The sequence below is a fragment of the Panthera tigris genome, chromosome B1 (genome assembly GCF_018350195.1).
Source record: "Panthera tigris isolate Pti1 chromosome B1, P.tigris_Pti1_mat1.1, whole genome shotgun sequence".
Classification (NCBI taxonomy): Eukaryota; Metazoa; Chordata; class Mammalia; order Carnivora; family Felidae; genus Panthera; species Panthera tigris.
This window is the reverse complement of record NC_056663.1, coordinates 104,306,858-104,334,583: the sequence shown is the minus strand read 5'-3', so window position 1 is coordinate 104,334,583 and position 27,726 is coordinate 104,306,858. Positions and strand designations below refer to the sequence as shown.

The following is a 27,726-nucleotide window of genomic DNA, read 5'->3' as shown; positions in this document are numbered from 1 at the left end:
TGAATCACCAGGAAGGAGGGTTTATTTCTAGCCCTTGTTAATTTCTAGTATATGGCTCTTTGGATGTTATGATGACTTACCTCCACTGACAGAATGAGTAGCTGGGATGTTCAGCCTAACTTGTTTATAGAAAAGATGTAATTTTACTGTTGGCTCTATTGTTCTGAAGGTGAAACAGGCTTTCAGGTAGTAGATGGCTGGTAACCAGTTGTCAATATGGTTGTGGATTTTGAAGCATTCACATAGAAGTAACAGATGAATTCCCTGAGAGCAGAGAAATCCACTGAGGGATTGCTTTTGGAGAGAAAAACCAAGGATTTGCTCTAAAAGAACCTACTGTTAGGAACAGAGAAGAAAGAACAGTTGTCAAAGGAAATAGAGAAAACTGGTGAGAAAAATAATAGGAAAACAAAACAAGACAAAGTCTCTGAAACCCCAAGTCATGGAGTGATAGAAGACAGACAATATATAAAGAAGCATTGATAACCCACCTAGAAGCAGTTTCTCAGCTCTTTCTTGAACCTCTGCCAGGTTCAGCCTGCTTGCCTCCACTCCAGCCTCCACTATGTCCATCAGGGTGACCCAGAAGTCCTGCACGGTGTCCACCTCCAGCCCCTCGGCCTTGAGCAGCCACTCCTACATGAGCGCACCTGGTGCCTGCATTAGCTCCTCCACTTTCTTCCAGCAGCAGCTTCCTGGGTGGCCTAGGCACCAACATGAGTGTGGTCAGGGACTATGGCAGGGCCAGAGGTATATGGGGCATTACAGCTGTCTCAGTGAACCAGAGCTGGATGTGGACCCCAGCATCCAGGCTGGGCACGCCCAGGAGAGGGAGCAGATCAAAACTCTCAGCAACAAGTTTGCCTCCTTCCCTGACAAGTTGTGGCATGTGGAACAGCAGAACAAATTTCTGGAGACCAAGTAGAGCCTCCTATAGCAACAGAAAACAACTTGGAGCAACATGGACACCATGCTTGAGAGCTATATCAACAACCTTCCGCAACAGCTGGACACACTAGGCCAAGGAAGCTGAAGTTGGAGGTGGAGCTTGGCAACATGTGGGGCTGGTGGAGGACTTTGAGAATAAATATGTGGAGGAGATCAAAGAGCATGCAGTCATGGAGAATGAATTTGTCCTTATCAAGAAGGATGCAGATGAAACTTACATGAACATGGTAGACCTGGAGTCCCACCTGGAAGGGCTGATGGAAGAGATTAGCTTCTTAAGGCATCTGTGTGAAAAGATCTGTGAGCTGCACTTCCAGAACTCTGACACATCCATGGTCCTGTTCATGCACAACAGCTGTGCCCTGGACCTGGACAGCATCATCACTGAGGTCAAAGCCCAGTATGAGGACATCACCAGCTGCAAGCAGGCTGAGGCCGAGACCATGAGGCCAAGACCACATCAAGTACAAGGAGATGTAGACATTGGCTGGGAAGCCAGGCGATGACCTCTGTAGCATAAAGAGGGAGATTCCTGAGATGAACCAGAATATCAGCCAACTCCTGGCTGAGATCGAGGGCCACAAAGGCTAGAGGGCTTCCCTGGAGGCTACCATTGCTAGTGTTGAGAAGAGCAGGGAGGCTGTTAAGGATGCCAATGCCAAGCTGGCTGAGCTGGAGCAAACCAAGAAGAACATACACGGCAGTTACATGAGTGCCAGGAGCTCATTAATGTCAGGCTGTCCCTGGACATTGAAATCACCACCTACTGCATGCTGTTGGAGGGCAAGGAGAGCCAGCTAGAGTCTGGGATGCAGAACCTGAGTATCCATACTAAGATCACCAGCAGCTACTCAGGTAGCCTGAGCTTGGCCTACAGGAACCTCATGAGCCCTGGCCTCAACTATGGCCTGAGCTCCTTCCAGTCCAGCTTCAGCTCTGGCGGGGGCTCCAGTCCCTTCAGCCGTGTCAGCTCCTCTGAGGCTGTGGTTGTGAAGAAGGTTGAGACCCTTGATGGGAAGATCCAAGTGGTCTGATGTCCTGTCCAAGTGAACAACCACTGTGGTCCGTTCCAGCTCCTTTGGCTGCTATAGAGCCTTAGGGGAAGGAGCTGTGCAGGGAAGTGTCAGGAACAGGAGACCCACTTAAGGCTCAGCCCCAGTCCTCAGCCCACCCTTAGGGGGAGTCTACTGCCCTGGGTACCCCCTCTTGCCCATGCCCCCAACTAAAAGCTAATTCAAGTATCTTTTCCCAAATAAAGTCTCAGATGGCTCTGCCAATTCCCCCAAAAGATAAATAAAATAAAATAAAATAAAATAAAATAAAATAAAATAAAATAAAATAAAATAAGCACTGCTGATGCATTTGTGGAACTTTGTGCTTTTGTGTTGTGGGTACATGTTCCTTCCATTAATCACGTAATGAAAGTAATGAAAATATTCAGTTCTTACTTTCTAAAAATGTTAACTCTGCTATGATATTCCCATGATTGTAAAGGGTTTGGGGATAATCTTCAGACCCCTAGTTTTTCTAATATCTATTTTACTTATTAGGAAAAAGTCTGATAATTTCTAATAGCTGCAAAGTGTTGGCAGTAGAAGTTATACTGTTCCCTTTTACCCTTTGTTGAGTGGTTGAGAAATCATCTAGGGAGATTGGCAAAATTAAGAACTGGCAAAAGCTTCCATATGCCCCAAACTGATTCAGTCCTGTTTCCATGTTTGGAAATGGTTTCTTGAGCTTATCCACACTTTGCTGGCAGGTCATATCTTTGCAGAATGACAGGCACTTTTCTTTCTACCACCCACTAGCCATGATCCTGGCTTTGGGGAATGCAAACCATTGTGATGTCCAGAATCTGAGGGCAAATAAACCATGGACCAAGTGAAATTGTGGGTACAGCCATTGTATAAGAACTAACTATATTGCAACCACACATCACTGAGCTTGCCTTATAGAGATGTGTTTTGTCCCATCATATGAAGAGAGAAGTGAAGGAGAGGACATTTTTGAAACATGGGTGTAGATGAGAGTTAAACATATCTAAGAATGAACTCAATTACTGCATTTCATTCTAAGAAAGGAGAACTTCTATAACACTTTTAATGAGAGAGTACATTGTTGTGTCCAAAGTCAGATACTTTGTACGAGGCGTCCTGGGCAGATACCTATCCTGTTAGATCATTACAGTGAGTATGCAGACAGTACTTTATGTCCTACTTAAGCATGTTTTCATCTAGGAAGAACTAAACTTTAATCCTATCTACAATTTCAGAGGTGGATTATTTCAGTTTAATGGTATATTCACACAGGCCACCAGAATCAGAAATCATTTTGCCTGACTTACTGATCTATGTTATCAGTAACTGCTATGTCAATATTTAATATAACTTCAACAATAAGAAAAACACAATGACTTTGGGATTTTCATGTGTTTAGATCTGGTGCCAACAATTTTTTTTAAGTTTTGTACCTTTAACTTCTTAAAAAATATTAGATTTTACTTATTCCTTCTGTCGATTAATCAAAAACACAGGGAAATGAGGATCAACTAGCTTGTTAAAATTAGTATTAAATGTTGTTAAGATTCATTCCATTGTCTGTCAGACCTTCATCATAGGGTTGTCTCTCCTGATCTTCTGACCTAACAACTTGCATTAAGCTTTTTGCATACAGTTCTGGAAAACTTGTATTCATTTTTAAATACTAGCTGTAGGAAAACTCAGTAGTTTAGAGGCCAAAGCTGTCCTGGATACATCCTGTCCTTGAAATGTGACTATTTCTAATCAAGTCCTGTCCAGGCAATCCATGGCTTTCACTGAGTTGGGACTATAGACTAGTGGGATGTAGTTGGGCTGTGCATAAAAGGAGGATCACCTGTAAAGACCATTCCCCAGTCTTTGGCTCCACTCAACCTAATTCTAGAACATGGAGCTGATGCCAAGGGAAGTTTTAGAGATTGAGAGATAAACCAGAGATAAGGAGAAAACATTGCCTGAGGAAACCTTCAGATTTTATATATTAGGGTACAATTCTTATTCTTTCTCCATATTTCTCTTTCTCTTTCTCTCTCTCTCCCTTTCTCCTTCATTCCCATCGGATTTTTTCATTAATTGTAGGTAGTTCAAAATGGAGAAGATCCATGATAGCCATTCATCTATTCATTCAATGAATAGTAACTACTCTCTGTTAGACACTGTGCTAGAGATACTGATGTTCTTACAAATAAGAAAATCCCTGCCTTTAAGGGACTCATAATCCAAAAGGCATCACAGATGAGAACAATAACCTTTATGGCAAAATGCATAATGTGTCCCAGGTATTAGCTGGGACCTCCTGGCCCTTTGAGATTAGCAGCACAAAACTCCCATTTCGTGTCTCTCTGAAGTCCAAAGCATGTCCCCAGGATTCTTGTTACATTCTCCGTCAGCTTTGCTCTGATTTCCTGCTGTCTGATATTCTCTGTCTCTTGCAGCTGTTCTTTTATTTCTGTTCTGACACAGACCCAAGGTTGGGACACAACTCTTTCTCTTCTGTTCCCTCCCACACCCTGGTCTGTCTCTCCTCCTCCCACACAAAGCAATCATGAAAACAAGGTTACTATACTGACTCTGTGTTTCAGAACTTGAACTGAGAGTTTTGGGGTCATGGGAGAGCACAGCAGTAAACTTCAAATGACGCAGGGCACATTCCTGCTTTAGGTCTATCTGGTACCCATCACCAGGGCTTTCTCATTGTCTGCTTCCCCTCACAGAGCACTCCGATGTCTGCCAGTCTTCTCTTCTGCCTCCTGATTCTCTTCCTCATGTCATCTTTCCTGCTTCTCCCCCACACTCCAGTTCTGGGATATTCTTGCTCTCTGTTGTTCAGAGTATGCCTTTCCTTTTCATGCACCCCCAAATTCAAGTGCAGGCCCATCTTGTTCATACCTAAGTCCTTCCTGGTGTTCAGGCAAGGGGCCTTTCATGTTCTAGAATCCACTTTCTATTTGCCATATAGAAGGCAGTGTGGCTGCGTAATATTTTCTCCCTTCCTTTATCTGTACTGAATAATTTATGTACTCATTCAACAATATTTGCCAAACGTCCGCTATGTATCAGGTACCGCTGTGGGTGCTGAGATTAAAACTGTGTACAAGATAGGCATAGGTCCTGTCCTCATGGATTTACATTCCAGGAAGAATGTCCAAGATGCAAAGAAGAAATAGAAAGGCCCTACCTCATTCTTGGATGGGATTGCACACCATGGAGATTTAAGTCTGACAGGACAAGCAGGATTAATCTAGGTCAGTCAGAGGATAGAATTTCAGACAGAGGGACTCAATGACAAAAGTTGGCTATGAAGTTCTTCACTGTTCATTCGGGCTGCTAGAATGAAAGGGGAGACAGAAAATGTGGTTTATTTCCATCATCTTTCCCTCTAACTCCCACACTTCAGTACTCAAGCAATACCTTTGGGGCAGAATTGAGGTATGAGCTCTCTAATGAGAAAGAAAAGGAAGAGTGTCCCATCCTTTTCAGTTTCTGGGTGGAGTCCCAAGGTTTGAGAGGCTTGTTTGAACTGGTTCCTCTTTCCCAGAGTCTGGACCCTGGAACATAGCTCCCTCCTTACCCAGGTAGATCCTAGGGAAGGAACTTCTCTACAGTCTCATCTGGAGAATGGAAGTCAGGGTATGGCTGGAGGGTTTGGTCATAATCATAAAGAGCTGTGGGATATGGGGGGCACCTGGGTGGCTTAGCTGGTTAAGCACCCAACTTTTGATTTTGGCTCAGGTCATGATCCCAAGGTCCTGAGATGGAGTTCTACATTGGGCTCCACCCTGAGAGCATGAAGCCTGCTTTGGATTCTCTCTTTCCCTCTCTCTCTCTCTCTCTCTCTCTCTCTCTCTCTCTCTCTCTGCCCCTCCTCCACTTATGCTCTCTTTCTCTCTCCCTTTCTCTCAAAAATAAATAAATAAATAAATAAATAAATAAATAAATAAATAAATAAACAAACAAATAAAAGCTGTGGGATTTGGAATTGGGTCCCAGGGCTGCTGCTAGTTCATATGGAACATTTATGCAAAACTAAAACCAACAAACAAAACTGCCATTTCTTTTTCTGGGGTGATGCAACCCATAGCCAGGGTGCAGGCCTTGTGAAGTGAAAGGTCCCCTCCACCAGTTTCCCTTGTTCATGGTGCAGCCTGAACAAATGGTGATCCACTGTGTCCCAGGTTCTAAATTCTATACACGTAAGTTGAATAGATTGATGAGGTTCTTATGGCACCCGAATTCACTGATGTACTCAGATTGTTGGTCTTTCCTCACAAGGCTCTGAATGATTAGCTAACAAAATGGTAGTGTTTAAGGAATTGTACATCACGATAGGCACATCTTTTCCCTCCTTCTTATTTAATTACTTAAAAATAACAGTAATAATGGTTAACCTTCACTGAGCATACTTGACATGTTCCAGGCACCGCACTAAGTAGTTTATAGAGATTACCTCAATGAATTCTTAATAGCAATTCTGTAACTTACATATCATTAATATTTGAGAAGACAGAGACTTAGGTGATTGAACTCAGCTAGTAAGTGGGTTTTAACTTAGAGCCCGTTTTAACTCCCACTTTATACTGCCTGTTTTGTTTTCTTTTCTTTCCCTACTTTCTTCCTTTTTCTCCCCTCCCTTCCTGTCTCCCTCCCTCCCTCCCTCTCTCTCTCTGTCTCTCCCCATGGGAACAAAACCTTACAGAGGAGCCGTGTAAATAAGGTATTCATTGAGCTTCCCGATAACTCTACAGTTGATCTCTTAGTTCTGACAGTCCTTGAGACTGGACTTTCCAAACAAATAGCTTCCCTTTGTTGTTTGGGGTATGCCTAAGAGGCGGGATTCTGAATATCCTGGCTTCAGGTTTCCAAACCAGCAGGTCATGCCCAGAGCCTAATCCTTGCTGGATGGTAACACATGTCAGCACACAAGAAAACAAAGCTCCACTTGGTTATTGGCGGGAGGCTCTGTGGCTTTTCTGGCCAGCCCAAGTGAAAGCACAATGGAGAAGCCCCCATCCATGGTCATTTTTAGAGAATTATTTGCCATCTGGGTAAAAGAGATATAGAATAGTACTTGATAGTTTCTCTACAAAGAGGCTCCATGTTTTCCCTATGATTTTGGCACACACCTCTGGATAATTCCCTTAGGTATCAGGCATCTCCTCAAAAACTAATAGGATACACAGCATTTTAACTAAAGTCTGTAGTTAAAAACTGGGCCACTAGGTGGTATTCCTGTTGACTTGGCTTGAAAAACTTTTATACCCTAAAAAAAAAAAAAAATGTAGTGTCTACTTGAAACATAGATCTGTTCATGCACCTTTAACCTTTGTTAGAGAATGTGATGTAGTGAAGATACATAGCTAATTCATAAAATGTCTAATTTTGGTGAAAAATGTGCAACATCCAATATATTAACTTCCAAATAAGATAACCTAGTGCTCTTGGTTATTGGTTTCCAAAGACTCGTTGAACATTTCCTTGTTTGGCTTTGGAGGAATTTGCTCTGGGAATTCAGCCTGGCCCTTGACTCACTGAAAGACTACAGACTTAGAACAGAGCAAGCAGGCTGAGAAGCCAACTAGTGAAAATGAAAGCAAGAGGTCCTGGGCCCCAGGCTTAGTGTGTGTTCTTTAAAGAAGGAAGAACTCCTGCAGGGTCAGGAGAATGTCACTGGCAACCCTGGAGCTTGCTAATGCCAATCAGACATCATGTGTTCCAGACAGATCAACAAAGTACAGAGGCAAAATGTTTCATTGGATCTGGTGTAGCAGTGTTGTGGCTTCACGGAGATCTTCTCCCCTAAAGGTTATTATTATTTTACTATTAGCCATTTAACCATTTTACCTGATGTTGACATACCTAACTCAGTAAGAAAAGTGAGTGACAGATCTTTCAGACTGAAGCCCAGGCTTTAGAAGGTCACAGCTAAGAAAGCATTCATATCCACGTCCAGTCCCCTTTAGTAAGATTTCTAACCACAATATAGGGCTGGAGCATGCCAAGAATGGGACCAGATATGCATGCATTTGCTGAGGTAAAAGAACAGTGTCTTCTTCTTAGCTGGCGTTGGAGTCAGGGAGTGGCGGGGTCTTACTTTTGAAAACCATGGAATATATATTGATTAAAATGTGTAACATTACTGGGTTTATTTTGTCCTCACCTCTTGAGAACTTTTGCAGAAACAAGATTGGAGTGATTTTGAACACTACTGCATTTTTCACCTGAGGATTCCTAAGACCTCTGAACTCTGAGAAAAACATCAGAGGTCCTGAATCTAACTCTTAAGTATTATGAAATCCTGTACGGCACAAACTTTAAAGTGAGAGGCGCGAGAAGACCTCTGTTCTGATTATACCTTAGCCACTGTCCAGTTGAGAGACTCTAGTAACCTTTCCATGACCATCAGTTGACCTTAAGGGCCCCTTGAAGCTCTTAAACTCTATGCTAATATAAATAAGCACAGCACTGTGTCCGATAGGTTAGCACAGTTTTAGTATCTCCTGCACCACACAGGTAAATTTTAGACCAAGGTCACAATGTAGTCTTATCCTCTAAAACATTTTTCTGTTATATTAAAGTGAACTGTCAGTCCCTGAAATGCTGGATAGATATCTCATTGCACTTTCTAAACGTTCTAGATGGCTTCAAAAATGCATCTGACGCTAAAGATGTATTGTTTTTCAAACTACTGACATGTGTGGTGTTTAAAATGGAAAATGCAGTTGTAAGTTGTAATACAATATTTCTCTCCAGATTGTAAAAAGGTTTATATGATCAATTAACAGTGCTTTCACTGCCCTCTGCTGCCTGGATTTGGAAAGCTTAGCCTTACATCTGACTGGGAAAGGCCAACTTTTCATTTATGGTCATTGTTATTAATGCTCGCTAGCATATTCCAAGTGTAACGCTATCTGACTTGGAAAATTTCAACAATGAAGTAGCCAATAGCCTGAAACCAAATAAGCACTATGTTCTTGTGAGTCAGGATTTTCTAAAGTCTTCTGGGGTTTTATTAAGTCCTGAGTGTTCTTTCTATAAGATCATTAATATATACAGAAATAGCTGTTTATTTAGAAGTTGATTACAGAGTTTATTTTTTAATACTTTATATTTTTTTAAGATTTTTATTTTTAAGTAATCTCTACACTCAGCATGGAGCTTGAATCCACAATCCCAGGATCAACCCTGAGCATCACATTCTCCACCTACTGAGCCAACCAGGTGCCCCCATACCTGTTATTCTTTAAAACATTAAAAATTAATACAAATGGCAACAGAACAGATGAGAACCTTGCTTTTTTTGGGATGTGGAGTGAAGTTTAATAGAATTGCCTTGTGGGAATATTTTATTATTTGCATTTAACTATCAGGTGCTTAACATAAGGAAAAGATTGGGTGCTTTCATAGTTTCAAGTATAGTTTCATCTACTTTTAATTAACAACATTCAGTGCCATGTATGTCTGTTCCCTAGGGCTTCTGTTTAATAATAAACGCAAAAATGAATAACTTATATTCATCACCCTTCCTGCAGACATGCTTGATATTTGTATCCATTACTCATCTAGCAAAAGCTTTACCTGAAATCTATTTTACCTCTGACTTATAAATTATCAACAGCTTTTATTCGCTTAACAACTTGTCAAGTGCCTACCACATAACAGGCACAAACTTATAGATGGATATAAACTGCACTTCTGATTTAAGGTGCTCACAATTTAGTGGGAGCAAAATAGAAATAGACACACCTTATTGAGAAACTTTTGAATATTGGGCTTCCATTTGTGCCAATCAGGAGTCCGAGTAGTCCGATTGTTTCTGATCGGGACCTATGACACAGTTGCTAGTGACTAATTCTGTTTGTAGTGCTCCTCAGTACTCACTAACAAAAACAGGATTGGGTTTTGCAAATCTCTCTCTCTCTCTCTCTCTCTCTCTCTTTCTCTCTCTCTTTTTACTATATACCTTTAAAAATTTTGATACCTCCCTTAGACAAGGTGTATGTATCTACCCTAACCACCCCCTTTCCTCCCCAATCACAATTGTGTTTGCAAACATTAGAAAGATAAATATACTTCCAATTGCAGATAACTGTATTTTATTGTTGTAACTCTGGAGGGTTGGTAATAGAAAACTGGTTCTGCTATATCCAGTTATTGCCAAAGCAGAGAGCTACGGACCCAACACTCCAGAACCAAGGTGGGTATTTTTTTTTTTTTTTTTTTTTTGGTGGATGATTCTGACATTTAACTGGCTAGGAGTCAATAACCCTTTTTAGCAGGTTAGTTTATTTGGTTACCAAGAATATGTTTTGAAAACACAGGAATACAGAAAGAGCTTTGCTTGAAGTCCTCAAATGCCACGTAAGGAACACGTAGGAAGTGATTGTTCAAAGTTAAATGCTTGGATAAAGTTTTTCATTTTGTTATGGGTAAGGTAGGCATTTAGTTATATTTGCTTCAAGAGTTTTCTAGGGTTAAGTCATTGAAGTCATTCTGCATGGTGTGCAACTTGGAATGTAGCAGGATTCTCGCCCAGAAAGTCGTGGCACTGAGGTTTTTCTTTCCAGGAAGCAACTTCATTCCTACCAGCACCACTCAGTTGGGTTCATACCCAAAGAACTGAGCCCCGAATGCCACATGGCGCATGGTGTAGTTTTCAATGTATTTTTTACTTCTTTGTCTCCCACATATGGTAACACACAAGTATGCAGTCTGATTAGTGGTCTCATGTTACAAGGTCATGAGGGATGTTGTCATGTATGTGTATACCTAGGTTGCCTTGAGGCTTCTTTTTCTTTCCTTAGGGAGGGGACCCTACCGCAGGCACTTTGATAATCTTTCCATATATATAAGTCCTGAATGGAAATCTTAAACTTCTTGAGAACCTTAGCCAAGCACAACCTGTCTTCAGTGGTCACCTCCATGTGGAAGCAGAGTGACCTTATATTTGGACAACTTCTTTTGGTCTCCTCCATGCTATGGCTAATATGGTTCTTCAGCTAGTTGCATCATAGGAATGAACATGGCAGGGAGTGTAACATCCAATTACTGTCCATCAATACTTACCAAGAATGTGGTTAGTGGAAACCTGTCTACACTAGCAAATGTTTTAAGAAAAAGTTCCATAAATTGTTTTTTATTCAGTAAGCATGTTTTGAAATTTTGAGGGGCAATAAGTAATCATCCTCTTCTTCTTTTAATTTCTGAACAAATTAAGAAATAGACCAGAAGGGAGCACCTGGGTGGTTCAGTCAGTTAAGCTGATTTCGACTTCAGCTCAGGTCATGATCTCATGGTTCGTGAGTTCAAGTTCCGTGTTGGGCTCTGTGACCACAGCTCAGAGCCTGGAGCCTGCTTCACTTTCTGTATCTCCCTCCTCTCTGCCCCTACCTCGCTTGCACTCTCTCTCTTTCTCTCTCTCTCTCTGTCAAAAATAAATAAACATTTAAAAAAGAAAAAAAGAAATAGACCAGAGGGGCGTCTGGGTGGCTCAGTTGGTTAAGCGTTGGACTTTGCTCAGGTCATGATCTCATGGTTCGTGGGTTCAGGCCCCACATCAGGCTCTGTGCTGACAGCTGTCAGCTGGACCTGCTTCAGATTCTGTATCTCCCCCTCTCTCTGCCCCTCCCCCACTCACACTCTGTCTCTGAAATAGACCAGAGTTAGGTGGGTGGACCTAAAATAAATGAGCTTTAGTATTGGTAAAGCTTGGAATCATACTTGGAAAGTATGATTTGACCTATGACCACATCAATCTTCCTACGGGTTCCCTTCCTTTTGAAGGCATGTGCATATGCAGAGAAAACTGTTTTACCTAAAAGAGTAGTTGCTTCATAATTCCTTGTCAATAAATGAGTGAATGAACCAATCAATCACAAAGGTTCCTTGTGCTTTTTTTCTCAGAGGAATGTCAGTATAAATTCCAGGGTACACTGAATCTTTTCATTTGTTTTGAGTCCCATGACCATTTACCTCTTTGGACCTGCCTGGCTGATAGCATAACACTCTGAGAGGTGGCAGAAAACCATAGTGGGTGAGCACTTTCTGGTTCCAGTGAGACCCATCAGTACTTTTTCCTGTTTCTCCTCCCCCTTCATCTTAAAATACAGCATTTTGTTCTCTGATGTGAAGATGACTATGTCTGATTTCAGAGATTTGCTCCGTGCCTTAGGCCAGTGGTCTTGGCTCAAGTAGGATTAATTTAAACACCAGTTGCTGTTTAGCAACTTACTCTAATCAATCAACAGATACTTGTTATGTGCCTTTTGTGCAGGAAGCAAAGAAAAAAGCAGAACAAACCCATGACTCTTAAGAATAGGGAGCCAGATCCTGCTGATGCTTATGCTATGCCAACGTTTTTAAGACAGCAGAGGAGTAAAATGCCTATCTCAAAGGTCGCAAATGTTCTAGGCTTAGAATAACACTCACACATCCCACCTTCCTTTTAGAGGTTTTAACTACAAATTACCAATGTTACTCACAGTAAAGGTGGGCTAGACAATTTGACTTGGACCTGAGCTAAACTAGCTAAACTAGCTAGTTTAAACTAGCACTTCCTTTTAGGGAATGAACATTTATTAAGGCTATTTGGCATTTGGTGATGGGCCAACCTGACTCACCCATTCACAGCCAAGAAGGCTGGCAAGGAGAACAGAAGCCCAGCTAGGCCTATCTGGGGAAAATTTAGTTGCTTCCTAGATCTTGAAGCATAAGTGACCCCACCACCCATGAGCACAGCCAGTACAAGACAGCAAGAGAAAGGATTAGCCATCACAAACTTTTCCATTCACTAACCATAGTATTTGGAAAAATCATGGTTCAATGGTGTTCAGGCTCTCCACCAATCAAATTATCTAGCCTTCCCTTCCCATGAGAGAAGGGACAGGAGGCATCTAGAAGTATATTGTCCTATCCGTGAGAGGTATGGAATTTCCCCTTTTTTGAGAAAGTATGAGAAGGGAAATAATGGTGTCCCCAAAACTGAATTATTCTGAGGGGTAGACCTCACAATGCAGTCCTGGTGACCTTCATAGCACTCTGAAAATTGTCCTGAACACCACTGCAGGTTTACTTGTAGAATTCTGTTTAATCTCTGCAGAAATTCTGATGTAGGAGTTATTCTAGCTTCTTCTGATGGAGACCTTCATGAGAACATAAAAGAACGAAAGAAGACAGAATACTATTTACCATATATACAAAAAGAAATCTGAGCCTGCAAGCAAAATCTGTACCCTTATGTTTCCCATTTGGGAAAATACAATATTTTATATATATTTTTCTTTCTACCTCCCCGTCCTTGCAAGATGCAAGAGCTTATTTGTCTGAAATAACTCACAAGGAGGCCTAGCAAATCTGACTCTTATGTGTTGACTCCAATTTATTTCTATAATTTCTAACATTCTTCTAGGATTGTTGTTGGATTTAAAGGAGTATCAAGGGTGAAAATGTTTTGCCTATTACCTGAAATTTTAAGTTACATATCTCTCAGTTCAAATTCTGGCTCTCCCAGGTCACAGGTCTTGTGCTCTCCCACTAGCCTTGTGACTTGCGGCAAGCCACTACAATCTCTGTGAGGCTGAGTTTATTTTTCGTCACTGGGTGAGTGATTGCTAATGTAGTGCCTTTCCTTTGAATGTTAGTAATGATGTAGATATAGAATCAGCAAGATATATTTTGTAGTCTGGCTGTTCCCCACAGCCTCCTGCTTTGTGTCTCCACTTGCACCATTTTTCTTACTGTAGGTGGCAAACGTAGTGGAAAAAAGCTTGAACTTTCAAATGAAACAGCCACGGGTTTGAATTTCTGTTCTCTCATTTATTAGCTATGTGACTAAAGAGTCTCGTTTTCTTACTGTGCTAAAAATGTCATCACAATGAGAAAAGAGACCTATCTTCAGACTCCTATCTTAAAGCAGAGAATCATAGCACACACATCAAATATCAGATTTTTCCCCTGCATTTTAGAAAGTGGTTTCTATATTATAAAAGGTCTTCATTTATTCAATGATTGATTCACTTGTAAGGCATAACTGTACACTAAGTTTGTACACAAGCACGCACACACACACACACACAGAGCTCACACAGAAGTCAGATTCCTCTCAGGGTGGTGCTGATTTCTTAGAGAAAGCCACATCACAGTGCCAGTGATAACTGGCAATTTCTGTTATGGTGATGAGTGAAGATGCATTAATCATGTTTGGCCCACTACCCGCCCCCCCAAATTTCCCTTCATCAGATGTAAATATGTGTCCTGCCAAGTACTTTCCATTTACTTTGTAAGCTCCGTATTTTTCATTGGAAATTTAATCCATGTGTGCTGAGTTATTTGCTGAACTCAGAAAACTGTTGGGCAAATGTCAGTTCATATCCAAAAAGTTTCCTCCCCACAAAAGAACCCCCCCCATAAAGATCCTCATTTTTCTTTCTTTCTTCCTGTTATTTTTTTTTTTTAATTTTAATTAGGATCAGAATTAAAAGAAGCCTAGTTTGGTCCTGAAGTTACATAAAAGTTATATGGGCTACCCCAGTCAGTAGTCTCTGAGCACACAATCTAAAAGTAGCACGCCAAAATGAGCAATCCGCAGTTCCTCAGAACATCTTGTTCGAAGTGTAAATTCTGTATTGACTTAAGACTCCTCTTTCTTCACCAAAAAGGAAATCAGTTCTTACTGTTCCCATTTTACAGGTGAAGACACTAATGAATCAATGGCTTGCTTATTGTGGTCACATGATATAAATTTGGAAAGGAGAATTAAGAATAAGAAATAAACACAGCTGAGGGTTAAATTCAGGTAATTGTTGCATTTGATCTAAGAAAAGAGGCATTTGGACACCTCTTGTGGGAGAATACATTTTAGCACCCAAAGGGAATGATCCTTTGAGTAGTATCTGCAGCTTTTCTCAGTGGGAAGAGATCAGAAACGCTCATCCAGGCGTAATATCATCAAACTTCTCAAGCACTAGAAAGACCATGTGTAAGTAGAGAGGTGGATTTTTTTTTTATAGCCAAGTTATACAACAGATTTTCTTATTTATACTTATTCAGTCCATCTGTAACTCGCTTGCCTGTTCTTGGCCACCAGCCTAGAAGAGGCCCAGACCCAGAAGAATATTGTGTAAAACTGTGGGATTTTTGACAAATTAGGTTTTAATTCCCTTACAGTTTTCTCATCCATATTTATGGCTTCTACTCCCAAATTGATGTGTTTAGCCCTGATCTCTCACTTGCCTTCTAGCCTCATTTCGACAATTTAACTGATTTTAACACGCCCTTCTGATTGAATACTTGCTAGCAATGCTCTCAAAAATAATCAGTATTATTAATGAAACATCTTGGAAAGAAAGCTTGGGTTTTATTTTTATTTTCCGATGTTTGATTCCCCTTCCTAGATTCCCTCACTTCTACCTATGACTCCACCATAATTATGAATTTGCAGTCATTCTTGATTTCTGCTTTCCTATAAATCTGGTCTGTTCTTGAGTCTGTAGTTTTTGCTTCAGATTGTGTCTCTTATCTCTTTCCTGTGGGTTATCACAGATGAACTCTAATCCAGGCTCTCATCACTTCCTGTTTGCACAACTTTAATGGTTTCCTTGTTTCTCTGTCTTTAGTCCTCTCTAGTCCATCCTCCACACTGGCTAATCTCTCTAGGGGGCTTAGGATCCAATAATAATTACTCATCACTACTGGGTTATATCCAAGATCTCATCCTGTCATTTAAAACTTTTTAATTGCTACCCCACTAATCCATCTTTACTTTCAACACCTGTCATACACACTCTCCCACTCTTTTTAGGTCAGCTCTGCACCTCTCCAGAACACACTGTGCTTTTTCCCAGTACTGTTCTGCCATGCTTACATTATGGGTCACACACAGCCCAGTTACACGGCTAAAGGAACTGGCAAAGGACCTACACATGGAATTGTAAATAATTTGGGAGACAGATCCCCAAATGTAGTTAGTACTAGAGGGAACAAGTCTAGCCAATAGAAAAGAATTTGGGACAAGTATGGGAACAGAAAATTTGGGGCAATCCAGGCAAGCAGTTCCCCTGAGAAAAAGCCAAACTTCAAGAGTGGGAATGGACTAGCTTATGGATGACAGACAGAGATGAAGGGATCCAAGACAGCCATCTGAGAAATCTAGGGATACAGACAAACAGAACCTAGAATATCTACTGACAGGTGGTAGTAGGGTCCAAGAATTCTTGGTGAAATCCAAGAGTAGGATTTTCGTCCCTGGGAGGATGAGGAAATATGACAATAGCAAGAAAAAGCTTCCATCCTAGAAGAGCTAGGTTATCATGCAATTTATCAAGGGCAGGATGAAATCATAAAGAGTAAGACAAGCAGAAATATAGTTATAGAATTTGTTCCCTATAATAAGAAAGAAGCTTGTGAAAACTAGGTCACCTAATCAGCACCAAATAGAATCAAGTGAACCAGTCCTGTGTCCCCAAAACCACAGGGCTAAGAATGTGTGTTTGGAGCCTGAGAGGGAATCTACCATAGTAAAAGCCTTTGAACTTGAATTTTATCCTCCTGCCACTAACTGTATGATCGTATGCAAGTTCCTTAATTTTTGTAAGCCTCAATTTCTTCACATATAATAATGAGGAAAATAATAAATATTTTATAGATTTGGTATGATGATTGAATAAAATGCCTGCTATGGCACCTGCCATTTAATAATAGGCTTACTGCTCTTTGCCAGAACTGCCCAAGAAAAGGTTTGACTCTCAGGTTGAGGTGGTGCTAAGCCTGGGGGTGAGAAGAGTTCAGAGGCAAGAAATCAGGCATGGCCTAACTCCTCACTGGGATGCCTTCCTTCCTCCTTCTTTCTCCCCTTTCCATTCCTCCCTTCTCTTATCTCTACCAATCCTGAACACAACTCATTCCCAACACAACTGCACCTCTTCTGTGAAGCATAAACTCTGTTCTAGGGATTTCTACATTCTTTTCACCCCCCTTTGAACTGGCATTTTGCTAATCACTTGACAATGTATAGTATTAGAAATCCCAGTTTTGACTTCTTTCAAGTAATCCATGAGGTTCATGGCATTGCCATTTGTAATTGTGCAAGGGTATAACTTCCACAGAAGTTTGCAAAACTGGTTTGAGGTAGTGGGTCACTAGCCAAGAGAGTGAACCCAGCAAATTGGCCTCCATTATAGTCCAACATAGTTTTGATGATATCAAATTGTTGTGGCATGACCATTTTGTGGGGGAATTATATACCATTTTGGAATTTGAGGATTGGGAATTTTCTAAGTTCTCTGAATGAATTCCTTGATAATGTCAATGGCCTACAATGTTATAATTTATTGATTTTTAGTTTCCTCTTGTTTTTTAACCAGATTTGTTTAACCAGGTTAAAGCCTCTCTATGGTTGATCTGAGTCTCTTCTTTCTCATGGTTGCCCCCCAAATTTAGCCCAAAGTCACCTTCATAGTGAGCCCTCAACCTGCAGTCAGTGATTGATTCAAACACTACATCTTGTTACCATTTTGTTTAATTTTTGGAATTTTAGATAGTCATTTTCTTCAACTATCTAGTTACATCTAAAATAAGACATTTTCACTAGCATAATAAAAAGGTAAGTAAAACACAAAAGAGTTGGGTCTGTTACTCATTTCTCTTTTTTTGTAAGAAAAGCATGACAAGCCGTTTGCATGTCACAAGGAATCAGGGTAATTTGTATTACCCTGTTCTGTTTATGGACTGGATATCTGTACTCCAGTGGATTTTTCCACTTGTTCTAGTAATTTGCTGAAATGGAAAAATACTCAACCTCGTTTACATAGTAATGACTAACAGTACCCAATTACATCTCCCTGCTTCCAGATTATGATTATTACTGTTTTTGCTTTCAATTTTTTAAGTTTATTCATTTATTATTTCTGAGAGAGAGAAAAAGAAAGAGAGAGAGAGAGAGCAGAAGCGGAGGATGGGCAGAGAGAAAGGGAGACACAGAATCCAAAGGAGGCTTCAGGCTCTGAGCTGTCAGCACAGAGTCTGACGTGGGGCTCAAACTCACTAACCACAAAATCATGATCTAAGCGGAAGTTGGACGCTTAACTGACTGAGCCACCCAGGCACCCCTTTTTTGTTTCAGTTTTAAAAAATGTTCTGTACTTTGGAAAAAGATGCCAGGGATTTCTGGCTACAAATATACCTGCATATGTCACATTAATTATTTTTGACATCACACACACATATATATGGCCCATCTGTTGAAAAGTGGCTAAAACGTTTTTATGTGTAGGACTCTAACCTTTTCCCTCTTGTCCAATTTGTTCTACTGTATGCAGTGGCCTTGAATTAAATTCCGTTTTTCTTTCTTTTTAAAAAAAAATTTTTTTTAACGTTTATTTATTTTTGAGACAGAGAGAGACAGAGCATGAGTGGGGAGGGTCAGAGAGAGAGGGAGACACAGAATCTGAAACAGTCTCCAGGCTCTGAGCTGTCAGCACAGAGCCCGACGCAGGGCTCAAACTCACGGACCACGAGATCATGACCTGAGCCAAAGTCAGCCGCTTAACCGACTGAGCCACCCAGGCGCCCCTTTCTTTCTTTTCTTTAATGTTTGTTTATTTATTTTGAGACAGAGGGAGAGAGAGAGAAAGAGAGAGAGCAGGGGTGGGGCAGAGAGAGAGAATCCCAGGCAGCCTCTATGCTGCCAGTGCAGAGCCTGATGTGGGGCTTGAACTCACAAATAGTGAGATTATGACCTGGACCAAAGTCAAGAGTCAGACGCCTAACAGATTGAGCCACCCAGGCGCCCCCAGTTCCATTTTTCAATATCCACCTCCCACGTACATACACTCACACACCATTTCCAATGCCAGCAGTCTAGCTCAAACCTTTATTATTTTACAGCTGGACTAACATGGTAGTTTTCTAGAGGCATTCTTGGATTGTCACTTTCCCTTTTAAATTTTTTTTTTCAATGTTTATTTATTTTTGAGAGAGATAGCCAGAACAGGGGACGTGCACAGAGAGAGAGGGAGACACAGAATCTGAACCAGGCTCCAGGCTCTGAGTTGTCACTTTCCCTTTTAAATCATTGTGTATATTGTTTCCATGCTTGCAGCCTGGACAACACCTATTACCCACTCAGCACAAAATACAATTACCTCTGTAACATGATCCCAACTTTCCTGTCCAGACTTGCCTTCTACTCCTCCCCTGTCCCTCTCACTCCCTCTGCATCCCTCTGCCCACCTAGCTGTCCATTGAATGTTGGCCAGTCTTTCCTACTGTTACAGCTTTGCTCATGCCATTCTGGCACGTTCCGTCTTCCCATCTCTACCTACAAAATTTTATGTATTCTTCAAGACCCAGACCAAATGCAATTTACTTCATAAGCCCTTTCCCAAGCAAATTACCTAAAATCCTACCTTCAGCTTTATATAAGAAGCACATATTATTAGCCTGTGTTTCTAGTAGTCACTATATACTAGTGACTACTTTTGTAATTACAAAACTATTATTTTGTAGTTGTTCACACACAATGCTTTTTACTAGACTGTATATGCTTTGTGTGCAAGGACTGTGCCTGTCCCTTCTTTGTATTTTCCATATTGTTTACTTAAATGCCTTTCCTCCGCTAGGTGCTCAATAAATATTTGCTCACCGGATGAATATTCTCTCACTATATCTGTACTACATTTTTAGCATAATAATGGGGTATCAATAGAGGCATCAATGGAGGAGCATACAAATCAGGCCTCAGAAATTCGTATAACTATGAACTACAGTTTGGGCAATTACTTTCATAAGTTATAATCCCTTAATAAATATATCAAGAGATACGAAACCACCAAGAGGAAAGACATTTTTTTCTGCAGTTGCTCAGCATACTTGAATGACAACAGTGGATATTTCATGATTCTGAGTCCCTCAACCTGTTGCTTAATCTGTATCCTCTGTTATCAAGAGAGGAGACTGGAGCCCACCTATCACTCATCCATACTTTTATCATCCTGACTTAAAAACTGTAGAGGAAAAAGCACTCTGTGTTTGAGAAATAAAGTTGTACACACTTTATATCATATCCTGTTTTTAAGCTAACTTAAGAGCAAAATTTTCTGGATGAAAATAAATCATATTAATTTTATTAATGATGGCTGCTACTAATAATGCTACAAATCCCCAGGTACAATGTAGTAGAAACTTTTCCTCTATTTTCTAGAAATCTTGATTTTCAACTCTATAAAGAGTATTTTTCTTTATAATGTACAAGACCTTGTAATTATATATTTGAGGCACACAGTGATAAGAGATGTTCTGCCTGCTCTCCCTCCTGTTTTTTTCCAGACCATTCCTCAGCCGTGACCATTTTCTGGCTGGCTTTTCTGGCAGGGTATAACCACATACCCACACTCCTCAAACTACCTTGTATTTGCTTGGTCAGTTCTACCTAGTTCCTTCCTTGGCCTGTGTCGTCCAAGGGGCTGTGGGACCACAGTGGTTCATACTCCTTCCTTCTTCTCTCCTCTTCCAACACACACATGTGAATCATCCCAGCGTCAGATTGGACTCATTTTATGGGAAAGTGTTTGGATTTAGAGCTATATGTGATTTCACTTAAGATAAAAAAAAAAAAAAAAAAGACAGGGCACCTGAGTGGCTCAGTTGGTTAAGTGTCCAACTTCCGCTCAGGTCATGATCTCACAGTTTGTGAGTTTTAGTCCTGTGTTGGGCTCTGTGCTAACAGCTCAGAGCCTGGAACATGCTTTAGATCTGTGTCTCCCTCTCTCTCTCCCCTCCCCGGCTCACACTCTGTCTCTCTCTCTCAAAAATAAATGAACATTAAAAAAAATTTTTTTTAATATATTAACAAAAAGACACAAGATTGGGGCACCTAGGTGGCTCAGTTGGTTAAGCGTCTGACACTTGATTTCAGTTCATGGTTCCTGAGATCAATACCTGCGTTGGGCTCCATGCTGAGCTTAAGATTCTCTCTCTCTCTCCCACTGCCCCTCTCTCCCACTCACATGCCCTCTCTCTAAAATAAAATAAAAAATAAAATTAAAAAGACATCAGAAATAACAAGTGTTGGTGAGGATGTAGAGAAAAAGGAACCCTTGTGAGCTGTTGGTGGGAATGCAAACTGGTGCAGCTACTGTGGAAAACAGTGTGGAAGTTCCTCAAAAAATTAAAAGTGGGATTACCATTTAATCCAGGAATTCCACTACTGGGTTACTGGGTATTTACCCAAAGAAAGCAAAAACACTAATTTGAAAAGATTTATGCACTCCTATGTTTATTGCAGAATTATTTACAATGGCCAAGATATAGAAGCAACCCAAGTGTATATCTATAGATAAATAAAGAAGATGTGGTATATATACACAATGGAATATTAATCAGCCATAAAAAAGAGTAAAATCTTGCCATTTGCAACAACATGGGTAGAACTAAAAGATATAATGTTAAGTGAAATAAGCCTGTTAGAAATGGACAAATGCCATATGATTTCACTCATATGCAGAATTTAAGAAACAAAACAAACAGAAAGACAAACAAAAAAATAGACTTTTAAATACAGAGAACAAGCAGGGAAGAGGCGAGGTGGGGGAGGAATGGGTGAAATAGATAAGAAGCATTATGAGTACACTTATTGTGATGGGCACTGAGTAATGTATAGAATTGTTGAATCATTATATAGTACACTTGAAGCTAATGTAGCACTGTAAGTAAATTATACTTCAATAATTTTTAAAATAAAAGAACTTCATCAATAAGTGTTGCCATCACATTTCAAGTATCTTTCCCAATCACGGTATAATGTAGCTGGAAAGGAAAGATGTATAGACCATCTAATCCATTGGTTTTCTTTTTTTTTTTTTCTTTTTTTTTTTATTTTTGAGACGGAGACAGAGCATGAGCAGGGGAGGGACAGAGAGAGAGCGAGACACAGAATCTGAAGCAGGCTCCAGGCTCTGAGCTGTCAGAACAGAGCCTGACGTGGGGCTTGAACTCACGAACCGTGAGATCATGACCTGAGCTGAAGTCGGACGCTCAACCGACTGAGCTACCCCGGTGCCCCTAATCCATTGGTTTTCAAAGTCTGATTTATAAAATGAATCCAAGTGGGCCTGTTTGCTTAAAGAGCGAGGGAAGAATGGACCCTGTGTCCTGGTGATAGCCTGTGAGGCACACCTTCTCTGCTCACCAGTCTGTAAACCACTAATTTGAACTGAATGTCACAGTTTGCAGATGAAGAAACAGAGCCCAGAAAGGTTAAGCGACTCGCTCATGGTCATGCAATGAGTTTGTGGCAGAGTTAATTCTAGACCCCAACTTACTAAGCACAGAGTCCTTCCCAGGGCTTTTCTCACGGATAACTGCTACAGAATGAATTCAGTTTACTCATTGGACTATCCCAATTTATCTCTGTGCCCAAGAGCAGTGTACGAGAACTGCTACATTTCTCCTTGCTACAATCTCCTTGCAGATTTCCTTGCTACAAATCTTTTATTTTTGAAGGAGATTCACAAGGAACTGAAATCACCCAAAGTACCAGAAACAATGTGACAGACCACAAGGGACAACACAGTGTGCATTTTTAGCTGGCCCACCTGTTCCAGGATGGGCTTTCTAGCTGAGTCACCTAACAGCCCTGCAATGGATCTTCTTCATAAAGCCCAGAACAACCCAGCAAACCCTGAGTCTGCTGGTCTCTTTGATGGGTGCTCTCCTCCTTTCTCCATCAACAACCTGGGAAGCTAACCATATGCATCAGAGGGACTTGATGGTGGCCAATTAGAGCAAAGCCCCCTCAAAGCTACCATTATAGGTCATCCACATCAGTACCATCCTCCACAGCCTTCCTTGTGATTAATGTAATCACAATAATTACTCGTCTCCCTTTTGAGGTCTTGGCCACAAGAGGAAGAGTTTTCCCTGCGTGCGTTGTTTCTAAACAACTGTAAGTCCTTTGTTGTGGAAGATGATATCATGAGTTCTGATGAGGGGGTTGCCCTAGAGCAGCTGAGGATTGGCCCCAAAGGCCCAAAGGAACCAATTTAACTTAGATCCCACAGCTGCATCCCCAAAGCCACGTGCAAGAAGCCAATTACTCTACACTTAACAAAAACAAGCTTGTGACTATTGCAATTATTGTACTCCTATATCTTTTGGAGGAATTTTGGGACATTAAACCCTCCTTTTCTTTCATGCCTTTCAGACTTGGCACATAATAATCAATCTCCCTTCCTCCCTTCCTCCCATCCTCCCTCACTTCCTTCATTCCTTTTGTCTAGAGTTAATGCTTATGTCAAATAAGTCAGACTGGAATTTCCCTCCAGAAAAAAACTAGTTGATTATTCTCCTACTCTGCCACTTGAGGGCAGCATAGCCTTAGAAGCATATTTTTTGACCAACTAATAGGTCGCCTAAGGAGGAAATAAGCATTGTGACTTTCCTATACACATTGCTGTAATTCAGGGAATAAACTATAAACAATGAGAAAACAGTCTCTGGCAGTCATCTCAAATTTAAGGATGAAGGAATACATGTCTAATTTTAAATGTTTTTACATTGTTTTCTTATATAACAATTGCTTGAGGCAGGCACGATTCATATGAAAAAGAGATTTAAAATGGAGTGCTCTCCTGTTGGTGGGAATGCAAACTGGTGCAGCCACTGTGGAAAATAGTATGGAGGTTCCTCAAAAAGTTAAAAATAGAACTACCTTAAGTAGCAATTGCACTACTAGGTATTCACCCAAAGAATATAAGAACACTAATTCAAAGGGATACATGCACCCCTGTGTTTATAGCAGCCGTATTTACAATAGCCAAGATATGGAAGCAGCCCAAGTGTCCCCTGATTGATGAATGGATAAAGAAGAGGTGGTGTGTGTTTGTATGTGTGTGCGTCTGTGTAGTGAAATATTACTCAGCGATAAAAAAAAAAAAAATGAACTCTTGCCATTTACAATGACGTGGATGGAGCTACAGAGTAGAATGCTAAGTGAAATAAGTCAGTCTGAGAAAGACAAATACCATATGGTTTCACTCATATGTGGAATTTAAGAAATAAACAAGAAAAGGAAAAAAATAAGACAGAGAGAGAGGCAAATCAAAAAACACACTCTTAATTATAAAGAACAAACTGATAGTTACTGGAGTGGTGAGGGTAAGGGAATGGGTAAATAGGTGATGGGGACTAAGGAGGACACTTGTGATGAGCACAGGGTGATGTACAAAGTGTTGAATTACTATACTGTACACCTGAAACTAACAAAACACTATGTTAACTGACTGGAATTAAAATAAAAACTTTAAGAACATTTTTGTAAATGAAAACTAAAACAAATAAAACCTAGTACTCTCAAAAAAAAAGGTCCCGGACAGTAAAAAAATAAAAAAGCTAAACTAAAATACACCCCATAATACACCCTATAATTGACCTGGGAACAAGATCCTGGATGTATTTGCAGGTCCTTATGTTCTCCCTAGGGACACGTAATTTTTCACAACTAACATATCCCTATTACTACCTCTTTTAACCTAAGCAGGAGAGCTGCCTCTCTGCCTTTATTCTGTATTTTGGAAGCCAATCCAGGATGGGCAAGAGAAGATAAAGGGAGGAGGTTTAGGAGGAAAGAGAAGAGAGAGGCACTGCACTCTGTGTCCTTGGAGAATCAATGGGAGTGACTGTATGGAAATGTCTACAATGACCCAAATCATAGGAATCATAACTCCACTCATCTCCAATAAATTGTTTGTAATTACCTTTTAGTAGTTCTCACATGATGTCAATTAACAAATTGCACTTGATCAGCCTGAGATATTTATGTTCTCTTTCCAGATATCACTGTATAAGCTAACTAAATTACAGAGACAGATAACGGACTCCCAGAAATCTCTGGAAGACATTCTACATTCCTTACTCTGCTTCCCTTTATGGGCCATAGAGGGAACATGATAGTTTTTGAATGTATTTCCCAGATTATCTGAAGAAGCCAAACTCTTAACTTGATGCACAGGGTGTTTTGAGATGGTGATTGTGGCAGGAAATTGGAGGAATGATCTAGAAGCTAATAGAAGTTACTCATATGAGAAACGTCTTTAATCCAACCTCAGCTGGACCTTCAGTGTCTCTTAAAAATCCCTTCTTTTATCTCAAATCCATATGCTATCAAATTCCTTTCTGTATTTTTTTTTTTTTTTTTTGGCAAACCTCCAAAATCAAACTCATTCTCCCTGGATCATAGAGGTGACCTCAGCTACTTTGCTGAGATGGCCAAGGTCATCAGGCATGAAGTCTGTGGCTTTCCTCCCTTCACTTCAGGTTTTCTCCTTCACTTTCTTCCAGGATCTTGTTCCATCAAATATCTCCCTAAGTCCACTCTTTTCTCCCACCCTGAAGAAAGTTTTTTCTCCACCTGTTTACCTTCCCAGCTCTGATCCTTTTTCTCTCCATTTGTGGCAGATTTTTAAAATTTTTTTTATTAAGTTCGTTTATTTATTTTGAGAGAGAGAGAGCACAAGCAGGGGAGGAACAGAGAGAGGGAGAGACAGAATCCCAAGCAGGCTCTGCACCGTCAGCACAGAGCTTGATGCGGGGCTCAAACTCACCAACTGTGAGATCATGACCTGGGCCGAGATCAAGAGTCGGATGGTTAACCAACTGCGCCACCCAGGCACCCCTGTGGCAGATTTCTTAAAAGAAAGATCTACACAGGGCCTCCACATCCTTGCCTCCCTTTATACTCTCCCTTGCATTATTCTACCCTGCTCCCACTCTTCACAAACCACCCTTTAAAGCTCATTAGTAATCTGCTCATCACCAGGTGGTCCGGTGATTTCTTGTCAGCTCTTCTCTTTACTGCATCATATGCCTATCACCAATGTGGTCTCATTGACAAGAAATTCTCCCTCACTTCTCTCTTTAGAACTCTTTCTTCCCTTAGATTCAGGAACACACATACTCACCCTCTGACCATTTCTCCTCAGTCTCTGTTGGCCCCACTTCTTCTTCTTTCCCCTTACATGTAGAAATTTTTCAGTACTGATCCCCTTTATCTCCTTTCTGTGTCCTCTTTTATACTGAACTCATCTACTCCTGCAGCTTTAACTGCCACTTCTTTCCCTTGACTCCCCATATGCATTTCTCTTCCAAGCTATGTACCTCACCTTCCAAAGGAATATTTGTTGTGTCCACTTTGATGTCCTGTATTTCACTTTGCTGCACAGCTCCCCCGTCTCTCTGTCCCAAACGAATTCTCCTGCCTTACTATCCCTCAAGTCTCAAGACAAAATTTCAGTCATCATTGACTCCTTCTGTGCCATTTGTAAATTATGAATTATTTTTGCAGAACCTCCCTTTTATTCACAGTGACAGTGCTCCACTTCTACCCTTCATCACCGGGACTTTTGAAACAACCAGCAGACTGGTGTCTCTGTCATTTATCTCTTTCTCTTCCTTGTTCCTGCTCAATCAATATTTGGCCATTAGCTAGTTTCCCAAACAGTCCTCCCAGTACAAAAGAAACCAGTGACATCAGCTGCTTCCAAAATAAATGGCTGGGGGACAAGGGTGGAAGGGAGGAGAGATTTACACCGATATACCATCTTGTTTCTTTAAAAATCTGTGCTTCATGAATATATTAGCTGTTAAAAATAAGGTTTAAGTTAAACAAATATTGCCAATTAAATTTATAAAATTAAAATGTTTTTTTCCGTTACTCTTCTCAAAGTCTTACATGGAAAGTCAAATTTCATCCCATCCTTGAAAGCTTCTTTAGGTCTGACCACACCCATCCTTCTAGTGTGCTCTTTCTGTCTGCTTCTCTGCTCCACAGGCCAGTCACATGCCATTACTCTGGATTCTGAGGCTTCCATGCCCTGTTTAAACCATCCCTCCTGTGTGAGGTGCCCTGCTTCATACCAGATGCCATCCTACCTTCCTTCCAGCCTCACCTCAGATGTCACCAGTTCAAAGTGCTTCCCCAGACCCTAGCATTTAAAACCACTCCTTCTTGGGGAGCCTGAATGGCTCAGTTGGTTAAGAGTCTGACTTTGGCTCAGATCATAATCTCGCAGTCTGTGAATTCAAGCCCTGCATCTGGCTCTGTGCTGACAGCTCAGAGCCTGGAGCCTGCTTTGGATTCTGTGTCTCTATCTCTCCCTGCCCCTCCCCTGCTCACACTCTGTCTCTCTCTCTCCCTCAAAAATAAATGTTAAAAAAAAATAAAACCACTCCTTCTCTTCTGTAGGTCTCCTAGCCTAAGCAGTTGAATCTATCAGAGTCAGCCTATGCATGTGACTGTTCTTATCTTTGTATGTTTTGCACCCCTTAGTTCAATGCTTTTCACACGATGAGTTCTCAGTCAATGGTTTCTGAAAGTCATTGGCCCCAGACACTGAAAAATCCAGTATTAGAACTGTTTGGGTAGGGGGCCCTTTGTGTCATCACTGGTGTTTGTCATTGCCATCCTGAAGTACAAAGATGATGGATTCCCTCTTAGGTTAGTGCTTCCTCAGTTCTGGTCCTAAACACCTGCTGCAGGAGTACCTGGAATGCTCACTAAAATGTAAATTCCTGGGCTCCAACCGAGCCCTGCTAGTTCAGAGTCTCTAGGAGTAGGGTTTGGCAATCCTGTAATTGAAGCAAGCATCTCAGGTGATTCTCATGCACACTCAGTTTTGAGAGCCTTTGGATACAGCAGGGGTGAGGGGGAAGGTTTTAGAGAGTCCCTGAGGTTTCTTTACTACGATAGTGCTTA

The 27,726-nt window shown here is 40.9% G+C and overlaps 1 protein-coding gene and 1 pseudogene across 5 annotated transcripts in view; both read left to right on the top strand.

Annotated features, from left to right (window-relative positions):
• The window catches only part of SYNPO2 (synaptopodin 2), a 209,984-nt gene that overhangs the window by 110,816 nt on the left and 71,442 nt on the right, over positions 1 to 27,726 (top strand). The gene's annotated exons all lie outside the window — the stretch shown is intronic.
• On the top strand, positions 136 to 5,452 carry LOC102962549 (annotated as a pseudogene).